The sequence below is a fragment of the Marmota flaviventris genome, chromosome 17 (genome assembly GCF_047511675.1).
Source record: "Marmota flaviventris isolate mMarFla1 chromosome 17, mMarFla1.hap1, whole genome shotgun sequence".
In the NCBI taxonomy this organism is placed as follows: Eukaryota; Metazoa; Chordata; class Mammalia; order Rodentia; family Sciuridae; genus Marmota; species Marmota flaviventris.
The window spans coordinates 60,869,579-60,885,699 of NC_092514.1; the positions used below are offsets into that span (position 1 = coordinate 60,869,579).

Sequence of the window (16,121 nt, forward strand, 5' to 3'; positions counted from 1 at the left end):
ATCTATGCCAGGAACTGGAGTGAAGATAAAATACATTTTCCTATTATATTGCAGTATCCCAATGCTTATTGCATAAACATTTAAAAAGTACAAATGTAAGAAGAACAACAAATGTGTCACCTGTTAAATCTGTCACCATCCAGAGGTGACCAGGATCCATCCATTCTTTTTTTTGGTCCCAGGAATTGAACTCAGGGGCACTCAACCACTGAGCCACATCCCCAGCCCTATTTGTATTTTATTTAGAGACAGATCTCACTAAGTTGCTTAGCACCTTTTTTTTTTTTTTTTTTTTTTTTTTTTTTGCTGAGGCTGGCATTGAACTTGGGATCCTCCTGTCTCTGCCTCCCAAGCACCTGGAATTATAGGTATGTGCCACCGTGTCTGGGGACCAGGACCATTTTGATATGCTTCTGTATGTTTATGTGGATGTTTTATGAAGATGTCAACTTCTTTGGCTCTCCCTCTGCTTTGTGCTGGGCCAACCAGTATGTGCCATGAGGTATCTCTTCAATTCTCCCCAGAGAATTCAGTTTCATTAAAAGGTAAGTGGGAGCCAGGTACTATGGTGCTCACCCATAATCCTAGTTACTAAGGAAGTCTGAAGCTGGAGACTCACAAGTTCAAGGCCAGTTTTGGCAGCTTAGCAAGTCTTTGTCTCAAAAAACAAAAAGGATTGAGAGTGGAGCTCAGTGGTAGAGTCCAGAGTCCACTCACCCAACATACATGGTGAGTGAACATGTCAGCTTTACTCAGTGATCTCTGAAGGAGGTAAGGAGGACATTTACAGCGCCACCCTCCCCCATCAACATACCTCTTGTGATACACGTTTTGCTGTGTTATTTTGCAGTGGCCTTTCCTTTGGGAGTCATTCTTGGTAGAGTTACTTTCACTTCCCTTCCCTTTGCTTAGAATTTTAAATTCTCAAGAAAAGCTGCACCTAAATGATTAATATGTTAACTACTAAATAATCTTTCCTTAACTTTATAGTACCCAGAATATCTGGTGACTTCTTGGGTACACCATGCTCTCAGAACCTCCATGTGTCTTTTTGGGTGTCATACATTCTGATTCCTTCCCCTCCTTATTGTACACTTCTGTGTACTTGCAGAAAAGTAATATAGTCATCTAAAGAATCCTAGGAAGCAGTCCCAGGAGATCAGGGTTGATGTTGATGTTTTGGATGGGGGAGGAGGATATATACCTTGAATGATCAAGACCCATCCGCTGACCTGCTGTACTGCTTTTTCACCTCTATAAAAGCCATTTCACGTACCTGAGTCCCCAAGTTGGTGCTGTATGATAGCTCCCTTCATCTTCTCAAGGTCAGCCCTTTAATAACCCTGCTGTCCTTCCCACCAACTCTCATCGTCCAAGTATTGGCTTTTGAGGGGAGAGCAGATGAGCTTGGGTCTGGTAACAAGATTCTTGTGAACCCAAGTAAATTGATATTTTAATTATGATTAATGTGACTATGCTTTGACAGCACAAACTCCATTTTGAGCTTTCTCTTACAACACAAGTTGTAACTGAGCCAAGTGACTGACTGATAGTCTCATTGACCATTGTGTGTCCAAGGGTAACTTCTGGATGCAGAGATAATACACCTGGGACTTTAGACTGTCACCTGAAATTCATCTCACTGGGACTGCATTCTGTGAGTACTCACTCTGAGATGGCAACCACCACCAGACACTCTGTCCAAGTGAAAATTCCTTTGCTTAGTTCAACTTGACAGCATTCTGAACCCACTGATGGGGTGGGTCTCCTGGACCATTTGGACAACTTCTGTTTACACATGATATTTGGTTCATTGCTTATATTTTGTGCTCAATAAATGACCTTTTACTCATTTCTGTCTATATTTTTTATATTCTTTTTGCTTATTTTTTGCTCATTTTTTTTCTTTTTCTTGTTCTTGTGGTGTTGGGAATTGGATTGAACCCAGGGCCTTGTACATGCAAGGCAAACACTCTACCAACTGGGCTATATCCCCAGCCCTCGTTCAATTTTTGTGTGCCTTATAAAATAATTCAGAAACTATTTCACTTGACTTGTTATTTGGTTAAGAACAAACAAAATGCTGGTCTTGCAGGAGTTATAATTTTGGTACAGGGCATTGAAGCCAGGAGTGTTTAACCACTGAGCCACATCCCCAGCCCTTTTTATTTTATTTTATTTTTGTTTTGAGGCAGGGTCTTGCTAAATTTCTTAGGGCCTTGCTAAATGGCTAAGGCTGACTTTGAACTTGGGATCCTTGTGCCTTAGCCTCCTGAATGCTGGGATTATAGGCTTGCACCACCATGCTCAGCTAAGAATTATAACTTTTGTTTTTTCCAATTTTAAGCACTCACTTTTATTGATAAAATAGTCCCCTATGCAGTATATATTCTCAGACACAAATTTGAGGTTCTTAAAAATTGGGGGGGATGGGAAACTGCCATTAAAAACAAAGTCTTTCAAACACCTAAGCCTTAAAATTATAAAGAATTATAATTTTCGAGGTTAAAATCATCACCAATTTTGACTTTCCTCTTTCAGCTCCTTCCAATTCCAGAATTTTAACTTTTTTTAAACATTTATTTTTTAGAAGTAGTTGGACACAATACCTTTATTTTATTTATTTTTTAAAATTTTTATGTGGTGCTGAGGATCAAACCCAGGGCTGAGGATCAAACTCCCAGAGGATAAACCTTGCTAGAAAAGCGTTCTAGTGCTGAGCCACAATCCCAGCCCCAGAACTTTAACTTTTTCTTTGGGTACAGGGATTGAACTTGGGGGCACTCGACCACTGAGCCACATCCACAGCCCTATTTTGTATTTTATTTAGAGGCAGGGTCTCACTGAGTTGTGTTGCTTAGTACCTTGCTAATTTGCTGAGGCTGGCTTTGAACTCACGATCCTCCTGCCTCAGCCTCCCAAGCAAAGCATCTGGGATATCAGGCATGAACTACTACGCCCATACCATATCTTTAACTTTCATCCTTCAGATTTTTCCAATCAATTCAGCTCCACTCCATCTCTACTCCCAAATTTGTATAGCTGAGATCCATCTCAATATTAGGTAAAACAAAGTGTTTGCTGGGTTTTAGGACTCCTAATTAGTATATTGAGTTAGAAACATCAAAACTTTTTTTCCTGTTATTATTCGTTTATACTGTAGGAGACTAGAATATGCTATTCCCAAATCTGCCTTTTTGGTACAGAATTATTTTAAACTGATTATTTCACTTTTTGCTTTTATTGTATTTTATCTTTCAGCTTAATTAATTAATTAATTAATAGTATCAGGGATTGAACCCAGAGGGACTTAACCACTGAGCCACATCCACAGCCCTGTTTTTTTTTTTTTAATTTTGAGACAGGGTCCTGCTTAGTTGCTGAGGCTGGCCTTGAACATTTGATCCTCCTGCCTCAGCTTCCTGAGCTGTTGGGATTATGGGTGTACGCCACCGTGCCCAGTTACAATAGTGGTTCACTTTATGCTTTGAATATAGCCCTTGCTGTTCTGCTACTGCAACTTATTTTTTAAATGGACATGTTTCTTTCTCTTCCTCTCTCCCTAATGTCTCCCCCTCCCTAATCTCAGGGGAAACAGGATTACTTTTCTTCTCTATTTCAGGTGGATTTATCTTTTCTGAATAGCATCCACCATAGGAATGAAGTCATCCTGACTTGGGGATGGTACCAGAAGATTTCAGAAATGACTCCCAAATTAACAAGTGAGTTACAACTCCAGACAATGGAATGTAGCCTTTGAATCATCTCTTTAAAAGCTTCCTGTTCCTGCTGATGGACAGAATCATAACCTTTGGGACAGGAGTCCCCTGTGTTTCTTCTTTGCTAGCAAAGCAGTAAACCTTCTTTTTCCTTTTTTCTCAAAACCATGTCCTCATTATTGGATTGACATTGGGGACAAGGACCTGTAATGGGTTCACTTGATGCTTTGACTATATCACTTGTGGCTTTGAAACTTACATTTAAAAAAATTTTTTTTTCTAATATTTTCCATAAACTTCTCCTTTCTGATCTCTCCTCTCTAATCTAATTTTCTCTGAATTACCTCTTTAAAGCCCCACCTACCTCCTGTGGATGGGCAGAATCACAGCTTTTGGAACAGGAGTCCCTTGTGTTTCTTCTTTGCTAGTAAAGCAATAAACCTTCTTTTTCTTTTCTTTTTTTCCCCCCAAAACCATGTCCTTGTTACTGGATTGGCATCGGGGATAAGCACCAAGCTTTTGGCAACAGATGGAGCTTTTGGCAGAAAATTTGGTACCCCAGGTGGAGAGCTTTCTTGGGTAGTCCTGGCTTTCTAAGGAACCCCACTTCCATGCTGAGGATGTAAGGTGAACTGCTGAGAGCCAACTGCTGAAGAGTTAGGAGAGGTTGCCTTGTGTTAAACCGGAGGAGCTGTTCCTGTGAGTAAAGGGAGGAACTGAGGGATGATCCCAGCAGCTGCCGAAGCTCTTTTGCTTCAGGGAACCCTTGCCTTCTCTCCCTGAACAGTACAGGTTGCTCCATCATGGTCCACTTTGAGAAGAAGGAAACTGAACTCAGGAAAGTCGCAACACTCATGACCATTTGTAAGTCCCCTGGTGTGAACCAAGACCCTTGATTCCACACATCTGGTTCCTTTTTTGGAGAACATCTGGTTTCTCTTTCTGCAGACATCCGTGGTGCCACTGGTGTAGGAGTCATGGTTAAGTGGGACTCAAGAACCAACCTAGGGCTGGGTGCTGTGGTGCATGCCTGTAATCCCAGCAGCTCGGGAGGCTGAGGCAGGAGGATCATGAGTTCAAAGCCAGCCTCAGCAAAAGCAAGGTGCTAAACAACTTCATGAGACCCTGTCTCTAAATAAAATACAAAATAGGGCTGGGGATCTGGCTCAGTGGTTGAGTGCCCTGAGTTCAATCCCTGATACCCGCCCCCTCCCCTAAAAAGAGCCTAAGGATATGAACTCCCTTTTGATTTGTTCTAGGTTCCATCTGTCCATTGGCCTTAGACTTAGGAATTCCCTTTGGTTGTTAGTTTTGGCCATGGTTTCGGGGCTCTTCTCTGCTTGTCTCTGAGTGCTTCTTTTTTGTACAGTCTTGCAATTGCAGTTGGTCTGCCAAAGGTGAAATGAGTTGAAGAAAAGACCACCAATATAGGTATAAGCCTGTCTAACATAATGTTTTACTGTAATAATCTGGCTTTTGAATAGCTTTCTGGATTATTATACAATCTTGTAGTTGGAGTTGGTCTGTGAGGGGTAAAATATATGAAAGAGATTCTTTATGTTCAGGCATTTATGCAGTTGCGTGATAAGGAATTTGAATCATCAGGAACTAACTTGAAGGTGCCAAAAGTCACTGCCTTTGGTGTGCAAGGATAGCAGAACATGAGAAGAAAGGGTTAAAAAAGATTTAAATACTTTAAACCCAGTGCTGGCATTCCTGGCACTGTTTCTCAGCCTGGCCCCAGACAGCCACAGATCATCTCACTGAGGTCAAAGACACAAGCCCTAAACTGGGGGTGGGGGATCCCAGAAAAGCTTCTGGGCTATAGAAAAATGGCCAAAGAGAACCTGGACTCTGCCCTGCCTTCCAGCCCCTTGTGCCCTGTATGTGTGTGTGTGTGTGTGGCGGGGGTGGGGGTGGGGATGGAGTCTTCTGGCCATAAAGAATGTGGCAGTAGGTTCCAGCATTGTCAGTATATGACCTAGGGACAGGAATAGTCTCTACTTAAAGATCTGACAGGACATCCCATTTGGCCAGGGGATATTCCTCACTGGGGCAGAGCAATTCTTGCTGTAATAGTATCCCATCAAACTAGATGCCTGGGGAAACTGGTAGAATAAATAACTACATCGAAAAAAGAAAAGGCCAACCTGTGTTTTGAAGGCAGCCTCTGCAAAGGGATGCTTAGTATTAGAAAAAGAGCCCCAAATAGCCTCTGGGTACTACTGACAGTCGGGAACTCACTTAAAGTCGATGGCATCATGATAATGATAAGGCAGACAGGTCAGCCTCAAAAATAGCCTGTACTCCAACCCCTTGAATGCAACTGGGGAGAAAGAAAGACTAAGGCATAGTTTTTGTATATGCTGTTTTGTCCAATTCTCTTCTGGGATGAAATTTGTTGTGTAAATTAAACATACAGATAACATTCTCAAGAACTGTTTCAGAATATGAATTTAAATAAGGGTCAAAAACTGGAAAAGATAAAAGAAAGTTACGGGTATGAAAATATATGGAAAATTAATGTTTCTGGATGAGAAAATATTTTGGTAAAGTAATATTCTTATGCTAAAGTCCAAGATGAAAGAGAACAAAACTAAGGATGTGAAGTTGTGACTGTCTAAGTAAGTCACAGACAGTTTGTGAAAGGTGAATCTCAAAAAGTTTGTGGTTGATTAAATTGACTATAATTAGCATAGTTATTTAAACATTAATGTACTTATATGAAGCAAAGTCTGACACATTGATCTGCTCTTATCTATCAAGATAATTTTCTTGTATTTGTTAGTTTTTTTTTTTGTTACTTGGGGAAACTAGGTCTTAAAGGAATTAGGGTTTGTTCCTTAAAAGTCTTAAATGATTACTTTGTAACTGGTTAGACAACTGTTATTTGGGTTATGACAATATAGTTGACATCCTAAATATATGTGACTAAGTATACATATGCATCTATGAACTATATCTGTCTAAGTTTTGTCTAAGTGTTATGTAAGTTTATAAAATGAAAGTTTATGTAAGTTTACTGGTGAGATAACCATTAAGTGCTCTCTTTTATACATTGTTTCTGATGTAGAAGGGCCACATTGTTATTTGAAGACCTGTCATATCTATTTGCTTTGACTAAGTCAATTTCTGATTATTAACATTGTTTCCTTATTGTATAAGAGATTTAAGGCTATCCTTTGATTTTTATTAACTTTTGCAGACCTGTGATTACTGTTACCATACACTCTAAATTCTAAATTGTACTTTAAATGATAAACTTAGTTAAATGTAAAGCTTAGGAGAGAACTTTGTTTTCCAAACTAACATTATGTGTAGCAAAAGTCTCAGATTTGTATAAATATAACAAATTTGGTATTTAATAATTTAATTTGATGTTTTATAGCTAGATAAAGAAACCTGTTGTCAATAAATTATATATACAATTTTGTGCTACTCTTCACACTGGAGTTGGAACTTAAACGCATTTTTGGAAGATAATAAGGAGACCCTGATCTGTTTAAATGTGATATTGTAAAACATAGAAGCATTTTGCAACTTTTTTCACAAAAAGAAAGTTAAGCTGTCTTAGTCTTTGTTTGAATCATGTTTTAGATGCAATTGTATTGTGTTATTTGTCAAGAGCTCCACCTTATCCGAGATAAGGCTCTGCCTCGCACCTTTATTACATGTTACAATGATTTCCAAATAGGCTAAACTTGAGCTCATTTAGAGTTGTGTTCAAAATATTGAATTTTGTTGTAAAGACTACTATGATCTCAAAGTAAACAGGGGGTATAATACATAACTAAGGCTTAAGATTATAAAAATCCTTTTACTTGGTTCATAACCATTACACAAACTGAATATGTTTGCTCTGTTAATTTCATTTTGTATTTTCCTTGTAAACTTTGTAACTGTTGTCTGTTAGTATTTTTTTTAATTGTCAGTGGATCCTTTATTTTATTTTATTTATTTATTTATATGCAGTGCTGAGGATTGAACTCAGGGCCTCACACATGCCAGGCAAGCACTCTACACTGAGCCACAACTCCAGCCTGAGTCTGTTAGTATTTTGCAGAGGAACTGCTTCTAATAAAATAACTTGAGTTAATTTGAGATAATAGGCCATCACTTATAGGACAGAGAGTATATAATGCTGACTTTCAGTACTAATACTAACCTCAATTAAATGAAAGGGGTAACTGTAAAATTATAGATATTGAAGTTATAATCTGTTACTCCTTCTTCAAGACTGGTGAAACTGACTTGCTGGGTGTTTAAAACCAAAAACTTGGAGACCAAAATCAAGGAAGTAAAAGAACCAAGAAGAAAGCAGCCAACATTTTGGCCCTTGCCCTCTAAGGTCAACCAGGACCCAGAGAATAATGAGACCCTTCTCTGGGCCCTGCAACTCCTGTGAGTCACCAGTTCTGCTGATCAGGGAGATTGAGAAGACCCTAGAGAACAGGAGGCCAACAAGTACACATTCTGCAAAGAGGAGGGTAATTTGAGATTGAAAATGTCCCTGATGCTTCTAAGAGAAACCACCTATGGTCAATAGGACTCTGACCCATCATGGCAGATGACACCACTGTTAGAAGAAAGCTAAAGGAGCCAAGAGGCTTCACAGAGGTCCTCAAGAGTGATCTCTGGGAAATTTCAGCTGGCTCTTAAGAGTAAATAGAACAAGTTAGTTTTTGATCAACATGGTCTTAAACACCTGGCAGGAGAGTGCAGCCAAAGATAGTCTCTGCTGCACATCTACCCAGGAGGCAAAGCAGACCACCTGTTCACACTCACAACACAGATACTGAGAGCGCAGAGCTGGGCCTCATCTCAGTTCTTCTACTCAGTGAATGGTTACACAACACAATGGTTAACGTAATAGTTACTTTTTATTCCATGTTTTTAGATTGGACAGAGGTTTCACAAGATTTTACCAAGAAAAGAGAAAGAGTAACTTTTGTACATCAACAAGCTTGATTGCAGACATAACTTTTTTTTTTTTTTTTTTAGTTGTAGATGGGCACAATACCTTATTTTATTTTTATGTGGTGTAAGAATCAAACCCAGTGCCTCACACCTGCTAGGTAAGTGTTCTACCACTGAGCCACAACCCCAGCCCTGCAGACCTAACTTATACAAGAAAGAGAAACATGACCTTTACAATAAAGAGGAGCTAAACCACAATGAGCTCTCTAGAAATCCTGTTGACTTTTTAAAAATATCTTGTTTACTAGGAGAAAGGCTTATATATTACAATTAAGGTGGGGATCTTTTGGACACTACATCATTTGGAGTATTTGTGGTACATCGTTACCCCCTCTATGCTCATTATTTAACCCTTTAAATCAAAAAACATCATTATCTTCTAGGCTTAACATTTTATATAATGCCATAATCTTAATTTCTCTCTCTGTTACTCCCTCCCCACCCCAATAGCTGCTTCTGTAGTTGACCCAATGTTTCATTGTAAAAGGGAGACAAACATGAAAGCAATAAACAATAGCATAATCCATACTATGTCAATTAAACTTTTGAATCCACCAAGAATAGAAAAACCATCCTCCAAAGAGTGAGCTTGGTTCCCAAGCCTTAATGCCCTTTCAGGTTTGAACTAGTACATGTGCTAGTTGTTTTTTTTTTTTTTTCAATTTAATTAATAAGTTTAAATTTTATATAAGAAAAGTATACATATTTTTATGACCATTAAAGTGTCCAGACTTCCTTTTAAGCCTTAGTCCTTTATGAATTTTTTTCAATTAGTTATATATCACAGCAGAATGCATTTTGACTATTAAACACAAATGGAGGCAACTTTTCATTTCTCTGGTTAGACACAGTGCACAGTCACCCCATTCCTGCAATCATACATGTACATAGATTAATACAATCCACCTCATTCCACCATCCTTCCCACTCCCATATCCCCTCCCCTCCCACACTCCCCTCTGCCCAATCCAAAGTCCCTCCCATCTTCCCTTGCCCCGCCCCCCATTATGGGTTAGCTGTGTGTTTGGTTGTTATCAGTCCTGTAGTAAAGACCAAGGAAAGGACTGTGTATATGACAGAAGTAAGGGGTGGCAATGCACCATAGTATGAGAGCCCTCTTACAGGATGAAACAGTCCATTTGTCCTGTGGCTTAGTTTATTTTCCTCCTTGCATTGATCAGCCAGCCCTCAAGTGGCTGAAGCAGGGCTGTTGTTTCCTCAAGCTTTGGTGTGTGCAGGCTAGCCAGCTTCCAGGGTGACCAGAGCAGGGCTAGTGTCCTTCTGATCCTCAAGCTTCTCTGGTGTTTCCTTCTTCCTGATGGTCAGCTGAAGGAGAGCAAAAGAATGTACATGAGATTCTATTACAGACAGTCTAAAAACAAACCAAAAAGAACAAAATATTACATAATACACTATGTATATGTGTGCGAGTATATATATATGTGTATGTGTGTATGTGTGTGTGTGTGTGTGTGTACACACACACATACATTTGGTGATACTGTAAAGAGGAGTAAAAAAGTTGTGGACACTGCTCCCTGTGTGTGCGGCAGAGGTGGGGGATATCCTGGAAGGTTTGAACTACATAGATTTATCTCAATGTAACTTTAAACAAATTTGAAAACAGCTTTTAATTCCATGAGCCTGACCCAACATTTCATGCTTTGGTTTATGACCTTCCATATATTATTATTTCCTCTAAAAACATGATGTAAATTTCAACTCCCTACCTCACAGGTCAGTTGTCATCCAAAGGTGCACTTCTAGGTGTGTCACCTTTAGTCTGAGAATATATTTTCTGCATGGAAATATTGCTGAATGCCTACCTGGCTCCCAAGGTGAGGTAGTGCAGAACAACTTGATTTGCCCATGGCTTATTGTCGGGAGCTGCCTTGGATGCAGATGCCTTTAAGCCCTGATGCACCGGGTTCTGAACAATTATTGCATTCAGTCTGGCAGGGCAGTGCCAGGTTGCAGTAATGTGGGCGTCACCCTAGCTCAGATAACAAGGCATGGCTCCAGGTGTAGGCATCACCCACTGGGGTTGAGTTACACTCATCTGTTCCCTTGTATTCCGACCCCTTTGCCCTTTTTGGGATAAAATGTTCTATGGAAACTCCTCTTGTGTGTGTCTCCTATGTAACAATAAAGAATTCCAGTGGCTCTATGTCTTTCCATGGGCGCTTATGTTCACAGAGCCATCCCCGGATTATTGAAAAGGTACTTCTGTGTGGTTGTGTGCTTTCTTTGTCATTTTCTTAAGTTATTGGAATAGTCAGATTTATGAACCACGCATTAGGTCTCCAGCTATGACAGATGGTGATAGCTTAGCATCCTCACCATCTTTGTTTTACCAGATGCAAAACCAAGGTTGTACCTAGTTCTGGACCCTGGACAAGGTCACCTAGTTAAAAGGGATGTGAATTCAGCTCTACCAACTCTGATGCCTTTGCCTCTCCCCACACTACCCTTTGCAAGACAAAACTAGGTAACATATTTTTCCTTTCTTGATAATCTCATGGAAGAAGCCAATGTCAGACTAAGTTTGGTAGTTCTAGGAGGGTATTTTCCCAAGAGGGGGCTTTTCCCCAAGTCCAGGTGGGTGGAGTCTGTCCAGTCTGGCTCATACCACTGCCCAGAGCCCAAGAGCCCAGATGGTTTTCTCTGGAATCCAGAGTCCCCTTCAGAGAGGAGTGTGAGGGTGAGTTAGGAAGCTGCTTCCAGGCTGGACTCCCAGAGCAGCCAGAGATCCCTCTCCAGCTTGCCCCACAGGGTCAAGGTCCAGAGGAGGCCAGTAGCTCCACCTCTGCCCCCTCACCAGCAGGCTGGACCCACCTAGCCCTGCCCACTGCCTGCTGTGAGGACTGCAACCTTTGTTTAAAGTACTCACTTGTTTTCCTTGGATGAGTTCCCTGAGTCAGCACAACTCCTGCTCAAGGGCCCAGAAGGACTGGTGGGTGGTCCTGGGGGAGGAAAGGCAGGCGGCAAGCGGTGGGCACTGAAGAGGCGACTGGGATGGAGACTGCCCAACTTCCCAGCTTCTGTGGTCTTGGGCAGCACAGCAGCATCTTTGGGATGGAATCACTGAAGAGGCCTCATGGAGTGGTAGCATCTGGTGGCAGCAGCAGCAACATGTAGCTGCTTCAGGCGTAGGGCATCAGGCGAGGGAGGTCCGGAGTTGAGAGTTGGCATGGGGGTGGCAACAGCTGAGGTGTTGGCATCCAGCTGCAGTTTGGGAGATCCCTTACTGCATCCTCACAGTGGCGGTGGCAGCAGAAGAGTCCAGAAGCTGCTGTGGTGACAACAGAGGGATGTTGCCATGATCATTTCTGTCCTGCAGTGCCACAGGAGTCTGGCTGCAGTGGGTGAAGTGGGCATCCAGTGCTGAGTATCGCTGTCTTGCGTCCATGATGGAGTCTGGTGGTGGCAGCAGCAACATGCAGCTTCATCCGGGAGCCGGCATGGGGCACTGGAGTCAGGCATCATGGCGGGGGGTGAAGGGCATTGACGTTGGGCCCTTGGTGGGCAGCATCATAGTCCAGCTGGGGTTTGGGAGTTTGGTTGCTGCACGGTGGCGGCAGCACCAGTAGAGTCCGGAAGCGGGGCTGAGGCCTCAGAGGCGTCCAGTGGTGAGCATCTTCATCCTGCTGGGGTAACAGGAATCCTGCTGCAGTGGCATCTGGCGACCATGTGGGGAGTCCGGTGGCTACAGTGAAGAGCGCCAGGCTGGCGGCGGCAGCGAGGGCGCAGGGCAGTGAGCCTCAGAGTGGAAGGGCGACGAGAGGCTGGAATGGCCTCTGCAGTGGCTGTTCCAGGCCCTGGGTCTTGGTCCTGGCTGAGCGGCCTGTTCAGGAAGCAGCACGAGGTGGGTGGCAATACCCAGGCAGCTGCTGAGGACCTTAGGCTGCCCACACCTGCCTCGCCTGGCACTGGCCATGAGCCCGCCGGGTGGCTGCTCGCCCCATCCCCGATGTGGCCTCTGCAGGGGAACTAGGCCATCTGCCAGGTGGGTCAGCCTTGGGAGAGGACCCCCACCTTCCTAAGAGACATCCCACCTGGGCTGTGGGGGGAGAGAGCAGAGGAACTAGGACCTCTTCATCCTCAAAGTGCATTTCTGATTGGAAGCATTTCCTCTCAGAACTGGAACAGGACAAGGATGCCCTCTCTCACTTTCTACTCTACATAGTCCCTGATACTCTAGCCAGAGTTTAAACTATACTGCTGTTTAAACTCCACTACAGCTTAGACTACACGACAGAGCTGTAGATGAAAGAAATTAAAGGGATAGGAATAGGGGAAGAAGAACTCAAACTATCCCTATTTGCTGATGACATGATTCTACACATAGAGGATCCAAAAAAACTCCACCAGAAAACTTCTAATATTAACAAATTCAGCAATGTCACAGGATATGAAATCAATATTCATAAATCAAATGCGTTTCTATCTATTAGTGATGAACCCTCTGAAAGAGAAATTAGGAAAACTATCCCATTCACAATAGCCTCAAAAATGAAATATTTGGGTATAAATTTAACAAAAGAGATGAAAGACCTATACAATGAAAACTAAAGAAAGAAATTGAAAAGACTTTCAAAGATGGCGGACCAGAGGGAAGCAGCATCTGTGTTGCTCTGTGATCCAGATCTCTCCTAGTAGGAATTCTGCATCTCTTGAGAGTGTTAGAGGCCCCTGTACAGCTTCTCTCTACAGAAATGACCAGCGCTGTGACCTCGCGCAGGACTCAGGGCCTCAGTGTCTGAGCAGGACCCAAAGCCAAAGTTGCAGTTCACTTAAGACTTGGCCAGCGCCTTAGCAGAACCACCTACCAACACATCTGCAGACCGCCGAGACTCGCTCCACTCCCACGCAGGTCACTCAGCTGCTACCTCCCCACAGCACAAGGCCATCGGTTCCCCTGACATCACCAGACACCCCGGCTCTGGAAGCACACCGACTACATCTTGGAAAGCATTCCTTGCCATTTTGAGGTGGGCGTGGCTATCGGATCCCTCCCCTTTTGAGCAGGTACCTGATTCCAATTCCTCCCTCATGGAATTAATATTGTCAAAATGGCCACACTATCATAAACCTTATACAGATTTAATGTGATTCCAATTAAAATCCCAATAACATTCCTCATAGAAATAGAAAAAGTAATCATGAAATTCATTTGGAAAAATAGACACAGAGAAATCCTTATTGACAAAGCAATCCTTAGCAAAAAGAGTGAAGTAGGAGACATCACAATATCAAACCTTAAACTACTACAGATCTGTAGTAACAAAAACGGCATGCTATTGGCACCAAAATACACATGTAGACCAATGGTCCAAAATAGAAGGTACAGAGAAAAACCCACATAAATGTAGTTATCTCATTCTTGACAAAGGTGCCGAAAACATACATTAGCTAAACGATAGCCTCTTCAACAATGGTGCTGGGGAAACTGTAAATCCATATGTAGCAGACTGAAATTAAACCACGATCTCTCACCTTGCACAAACACTCAAAGTAGATCAAGGACCTAGGAATTAGACCAGAGACCCTGTACTTAAGAAATAAAATCAAGAATTAATAATGGGATGGATTCAAACTTAAAAGCTTCTTCTCAGCAAAGGAAACAATAATATGAAGAGAGAGCTCACAGAGTGGGAGAACATCTTTACTGCACGCACATTAGATAAAACACTAATTTCCAGGATATATAAAAAACTCAAAAACTTCAACACCCAAAGAATAAATAACCCAATCAATAAATGGGCTAAGGAAATGGACAGACACTTCACAGAAGAAGATACACAGTCGATCAACAAATATATGAAAATATGTTCAACTTCACCAGAACTTAGAGAAATGCAAATCAAAACTACTCTAAGACCATCTTACTCCAGCCAGAATGGCAGTTAACAAGAATACAAGCAACAATAAGTGTTGGTGAGGATGTGGGGGGGAAAGGTATACTCATACATTGCTAGTGGCATTGCAAATTGGTGCAGCCACTCTGGAAAGCAGTATGGAGCTTCCTCAAAAAACATGGAATGGAACCTCCATTTGACCCAGAAATTCCACTCCTCAATCTATACCCAAAAGACTTAAAATCAGCATACTAGAGTGATGCAGCCACATCAATGCTTATAGCAGCTCAAGTCACAGTAGGTAAACTGTGGAACCAACCTAGAAGTCCTTCAAGAGCTAAATCGATAAAGTGCACAATGGAATCAGCTTTAAAAGAGAATAAAATTATGACACTTGCAGGTAAGTGGATGGAGTTGGAGAATATTATGTAAGTGAAAAAAGCTCATCCTCAAAAACAACAGGCTGAATGTTCTCCCTGATAAGTGGATGCTGATCCATAATGAGGGGGGCAAGGGAAGAATGGAGGAACTTGGGGCAAAGGGGAAGGATAGGAGGGACGGGCATGGGGTAGGAAAGAGGGTGGAATGAGAGGGATATCATTACCCTAGGTACATGCAGGACTGCACATATGGTGCAACTCTACATCGTGTTCTACCAGAGAAATGAAAATCTGTGCTCCATTTCTGTACAAAGAACCAAAGTGAATTCTGCTGTTATGTACAACTAATTAGAGCTAATTAATTTTTTTTAAGTACATTTCTTTGTCTAAGGGTGGCAGAAGACCAAGACCAAGGATGGCACGTCTTGGGGTTCCCTCTGCCATCTATGCCCTCCACCCTTGTCCCGCCCCAGGGATGCGCTTTGAGGGGGAGGATTTGTAGCCCCACCCCCCACTGCCTCTGCTCTCAGTGGCCACAGCCCAGGAGAGATGTCGCTGGGGAGGGTGGGTGTCCTCTCCAAAGGCTGCCCCGGCTGGCAGCGGGCCTACTCCTCCCGCAGAGGCCGCAACCCAGGGAGGGGCAGGGCGAACCCGGGGTGGGGCGAGCTGCCACCCGGGGGGCTCAGGGCCGGTGCCAGGCGCCGCCTGAGTGGGCAGCATAAGGTCCTCAGAGGCTGTGTGGGTACCGCCGCCTGCCGTGTCCTGCTTCCTGAGCAGGCAGGCCCTGCCAGGAGCAAGACAAGTGGCCTGGGGCAGCCACAGCACAGGGCACCCCATCCTCTGGTCGCCCTCTGACTCTGAGGCCCGCTGCCCTACGCTGTCGCTGTCGCCACAGCCAGCGCTCCACACTGTGGCCACTGGAGTCCCGACCTGGCCACCAGAAATGCTGCCAACACCTCCACTGCACTGGAAGCAGACTCCCGCCACCGCCAATGGATGAGGATGCTCCTATTTGGACGCCTATTTCCATGCAGCCACCGATTCAACTGGACTCCCCAAAGGGCCTTAGGGCGCCCAGGCTCCCTGATAAATGCCCTGCCCACAGAGGGATGCCGCTGGTTGCTGGGAACCTCCAATGTGGAACCCTAATGTGGAACGTTGAGGATGGCTGCTGTTCGCTTCCACAC

At 43.1% G+C, this 16,121-nt stretch overlaps 1 long non-coding RNA gene across 2 annotated transcripts; it reads left to right on the plus strand.

Annotated features, from left to right (window-relative positions):
* The first annotated feature begins 316 nt into the window (after positions 1 to 316).
* LOC139702265 (uncharacterized) lies at positions 317 to 5,338 on the plus strand. Of its 2 annotated transcripts, XR_011704849.1 has the most exons (3): positions 317 to 368; positions 3,623 to 3,722; positions 4,229 to 5,338. It is a non-coding gene; the product is annotated as an uncharacterized lncRNA (long non-coding RNA). The 2 variants fall into 2 exon arrangements; XR_011704848.1 differs by lacking the exon at positions 317 to 368 and having other exon boundaries at positions 3,622 to 3,722.
* The last annotated feature ends 10,783 nt before the right edge of the window (positions 5,339 to 16,121 follow it).